This window comes from Cannabis sativa, chromosome 8, assembly GCF_029168945.1.
Source record: "Cannabis sativa cultivar Pink pepper isolate KNU-18-1 chromosome 8, ASM2916894v1, whole genome shotgun sequence".
Taxonomy (NCBI): domain Eukaryota; kingdom Viridiplantae; phylum Streptophyta; class Magnoliopsida; order Rosales; family Cannabaceae; genus Cannabis; species Cannabis sativa.
Window position 1 is genome coordinate 44,995,937 of NC_083608.1, and position 5,234 is coordinate 45,001,170.

At 28.2% G+C, this 5,234-nt stretch overlaps 1 long non-coding RNA gene across 1 annotated transcript; it reads right to left on the reverse strand.

Annotated features, from left to right (window-relative positions):
- Positions 1–1,624: 1,624 nt before the first annotated feature.
- On the reverse strand, positions 1,625–3,585 carry LOC133030079 (uncharacterized). Its single transcript, XR_009683975.1, has 3 exons — positions 3,128–3,585; positions 2,702–2,758; positions 1,625–1,945 (listed from the first exon to the last, which is right to left on the reverse strand). It is a non-coding gene; the product is annotated as an uncharacterized LOC133030079 (long non-coding RNA).
- Between the last annotated feature and the right edge of the window lie 1,649 nt (positions 3,586–5,234).

Consider the following 5,234-nt stretch of genomic DNA (forward strand, 5'->3'; position numbering starts at 1 on the left):
CTAATTCTCTCTTGCATGTCAACTATATATGACATCAGCTCCAACATATACACCAGTCTGAGGTGGAGGAGGTTGGGTAAATGTAGGTAGTCCTGTCATCTCTCTTGTGCTAATTAGACGCCCATAACCTTTTTGGGGCCCACGATGTTTTCCAAAAACAGATTGCACAAGTGATAAATCTTCGTCTTCTGGATTAATCACATTGCCTGACACTTTAGTATTTGGGATGGACTGTGTTTGTTGTCTCACGTACGTCAATCATTTTTTCCTATTAAACAATAATATTTAAATTAATTATAAAATTTATTTAGACAAAAAATATAAAGATAATATTTGTTTAAAACATACTCATATCTCTCTAGCAGTGTCAGTCACCCATCCTTTACCCTGCTTATGGTGAGTGGCCTACCAAGCATCTGGGATCGGTGCCAATCGTCCAGACTCTGGATCACGCTGTGATATAGGTGTAATTTTTATTATTATTATTCAAAGTAATAATAACAAAACACAAATAATTCAAAAATCTACCAAAACAAGAGAATCAACCAATCTCATTCAACTCTATACACCAAAGATAAGTAGAATAACATAAACATGATCAAAATATATACCATCTCATCTCAGCAATAAGATGAGCAAACTCTATTAAAGCAAAATATAAGTTCAAGAAACAGAATGACCCTTGATTAACTTTTCAAAAGTAAAGTTTATAGCAGCAGGAAGCAAAAAGCGTAAGCATGATCAAAATATTAACATAAAATTGTATTTACAAACAAAGAATCCATTATATTCACAGAAATGGTCTCTCTATTTATTTACTTTTACTAGTACTAGTAAACTAAAAGATCTCTTAGACAGGGCCATAATAAGAAAGATCAGCTCTTTCTAAGCACTAAAGGAAGCTTGTAGCGGGGACGTTACAGGCATACTACTTAATTAAACTATAATAATTTAACATCTTATGATCATACCATTAATATTTTTTAACATTTCATTACAAAAATCCCCTTTAGAGGCGGTTTTTAAGCCCTTTCAGCGTCGGTTTTCGCAAAATTCGCTACCGACGCTGATCAGGGTGACGCTAAAGGGTTTATAAAAACTGACGTCATATGTACCCCTATGGCGTCGGTTATTATAAAATAACCGACGGCATAGGACCCCTATGGCGTCGGTTATTATTAAATAACCGACGCCATATGGGTACATATGGCGTCAGTTTTTATAATATAACCGACTCCATAGGGGTTTCTTAAAAAAAATTCAGCTTTAATTAATATATTTTTTTTACATTTATTAAAAATCTAAATTTATTTTTGTATTATTAATTAAATTAAATTAAAGCATAAATAAAATTAAATTAAAAAGTTAAATATATACAAATTTACATTGCTCTAAGTGTTTATATATTAGGTATTTTTTCATTAATATTTTATATTTTATAATATGTGTTTGTATTCTAGTATTTTAGTATCATTTTTATAATTTTTTAAGTTATGTTTTATATAATAATTACGATATTGAATAATAAAATAATGTGTAATATTTTAATTATTATGTAATTTAGTATTTTTATACATTTAAATTTTATAATATGGTTTTGTATTTTTCTAGTATATTATTATTATTTTTATAATTTTTTAAGTTATGTTTTGTATAATAATTAGTTTATTGAATAATAAAATAATGTGTAATATTTTAATTTTTATGTAATTTAATATTTTTATACATTTAAATTTTATAATATGGGTTTGTATTTTTCTAGTGTATTATTATTATTTTTATAATTTTTTAAGTTATGTTTTGTATTTTTCGAAAATTACTCTAAGTATTTAAGGATTATCTAAATATGTATAAAAAATATTCTTATAAAAGTAAGTTAAAGAAAACATACCTTATACCAAAAATTATGTACTTGACTTCCGATAAAGTCACTTCCGATAAAATCCTAACAACCAAGTTTAAGAGAAACTAAAATCAAATATTATCCTAATTATACCAAAATTTCGGCAGCATAACGGCTATAATTGAACGTTTCCAAAAAAATTAAACCTATTAATAACATTTTCCTAACACCATTAATAAACAAAATTTGAGAACCTTTCAAATATGAACTTTGACATTGATGATCATGCTACTAACACGAACATGTTTTGAGTCAAATATAAAGACTTACTAAGTATAATAAATGCATAGACACATCAATTAGATTATACAAGACAAGTGCCTAAAGTAACAAACAAAACAAATGTCACCTAATTTCACGAACATGTTTTGAGTCAAATATAAAGACCTACTAACACGAACATGTTTTGAGTCAAATATGAATGTGTTATGTCACCTAATTTCTTACAACTAGCGAGTAATAACCTAGTTATTTATGTTATGTACTTTTCCTTTAACATTTATGTTTTTTATAATAAAATTTGATCCAAATTCTACCGAAATTTTAGCAGCATAACGGCTGTAATTGGACGTTCCCAAAAATTTTAAAAGTGCTTAAAGTAACAAATTACAAAACAAATATAACAATACAGAACAAATAAACTAACATAAACAATACAAAATTTATCCACCCATTTGACCGCAGTACATGTATTCGCAGAACCTACTTCACTACGGATGAATATTTAAGATATTCAAACTCAACTAAGCATGCATTGATAATTAATTATACTAACAAAAGGTTAGCGGATGGATATACCTATTGCAAATCCGATCAACACCGAAATATGTCGACCCTCAAATATTAGCACACAACCTATAACATAATGCAATATACAACCAATTTAAAATTTTAATTATTAAATTACTTACTAGTTATTAAACAAAATAGCAAGTTACCAGCTAGTTACTAATTTCCATAGTTAATTTTTTTAAAAATAACATATAAATATATATACGTATATAATCAATTATATATTCACACTACCATTATTTTAAAAACTTTATCTCTAAACTAATTAAATTCATACTACCTCTCATTCTCATTCACAACAAATATATATACAATATAAATACACAAAATACACAAATAGTATATACACACAACATATATATAAACACATATTTAATAATTAAACACAAAATATATACATATATATTATATATCAAGTTAATAAATATTTACCTTATAAACGCAATCCGGCGATAAAATGCTACAAAAATCCGACCACCTCTAGAACACACACAATATAATATTAATAAAATAAAAAAATTCTAAAAAAATTTACAAAAACGAAATAATACCAATGTACATAAATAAAATGAATAGAAAGCATATTTATACCTTAATGGACGTTGAGACTCAACGTTTTCTCCGCTAAAATCGGTGGTCGGAGTTATACCCACCACCTTTCTTTATAATAGGTTCGGTTTGGTATATAGAGGGGAAAAAAACTAAACTTTTTTACAGTATAGGTTTACGTATAGAAAATAGAAGATTTTAAGACAAAAATGGGGGTAAAATGGTTAAGAAATGAGGGAGAATGAGGTTGTTTTAGTGGTGGTTGGCGAGGGTTTTTTCGTGCGTTTGGGGCTGCTGTAGGTGGCTGTTCTTCGTGTTCAGTAAGGTGTGAAATGAGGAAGTGAGGAAGACGAAGCTGAAAGGGTCTGATATATAACCCTATGGCGTCGGTTATTAGGTATTAACCGACGCCATAGGTGCCACGTGTCGAATAAAGGTGGCACCTATGGCGTCGGTTAATACCTAATAACCGACGCCATAGGGTTATATAAAAAAACCCTGATTTTCCCTAACCCCCAACCGACGGCATAGATATATATACATTCTATACCTACGGTTTTTACCAAAAAACTGCCTCTAAATGTCAATGCAGATATTTTCACCCCCTTTAGCTTCCCTTTTTATAAATTGGGTTGAAAAAAGGGAAGCTAAAGGCTTATAAATCTCTCTAGCAGTGTCAGTCACCCATCCTTTACCCTGCTTATGGTGAGTGGCCTACCAAGCATCTGGGATCGGTGCCAATCGTCCAGACTCTGGATCACGCTGTGATATAGGTGTAATTTTTATTATTATTATTCAAAGTAATAATAACAAAACACAAATAATTCAAAAATCTACCAAAACAAGAGAATCATCCAATCTCATTCAACTCCATACACCAAAGATAAGTAGAATAACATAAACATGATCAAAATATATACCATCTCAGCAATAAGATGAGCAAACTCTATTAAAGCAAAATATAAGTTCAAGAAACAGAATGACCCTTGATTAACTTTTCAAAAGTAGAGTTTATAGCATCAGGAAGCAAAAAGCGTAAGCATGATCAAAATATTCACATAAAATTGTATTTACAAACAAAGAATCCATTATATTCACAAAAATGGTCTCTCTATTTATTTACTTTTACTAGTACTAGTAAACTAAAAGATCTCTTAGACAGGGCCATAATAAGAAAGATCGGCTCTTTCTAAGCACCAAAGGAAGCTTGTAGCAGGGACGTTACATGCATACTACTTAATTAAACTATAATAATTTAACATCTTATGATCATACCATTAATATTTTTTAACATTTCACTTTTTAAGTGACAAAATTTTATTTTCAGTCACAAATTTTATTATACCAAAATAAAATAAGATCTTTTGCTAGATTATTCAAATAATAAAGCTTTAGAATCTTTTGATGTTGGAGTAAGAATCCAAAATTGAAAAAGAGGCAATAAATAGAATACAACAAATGGAAGGACCACATCATGTACAGTTAAAATTGGTTATTGGTGAATTGTAAATTATTTTAATATATATAAATATATATAATTTCTTTGTTATAGTTTATTCACGTACAAAGTGAACAACATGAATCACGATTCAATTTATATCCCATCAAGTTCATATAGCTTTTGGATTTTTTTAATGTATAGACTGATTAAGAAAGAGGAATTAAGTAAACTTGTGTATGGTGAGGTTTGAATGTATCTTGTAGCAAGAAAGTTAAGAATGAAGAGAGAAGAACAACTGAGAAACCAAAGAAAGGGAAATAGAAATATTTTATATATAGACATATTTTTGATAGTGCAAGAAAAAACATTGTTTGATATTTTTGTAATTAAGTAGATAAATTTAGTATAGAAATTAATTTTTTTTTATTATTCGATATTGGATTAAAATTAATGGTTTAATATTTTTAAAATTAATATAATTAAATTTGTTTAGTAATTATCAATATATACTCATTTACAGATTTTTTTTTAACCCAATCTATTTTTGAA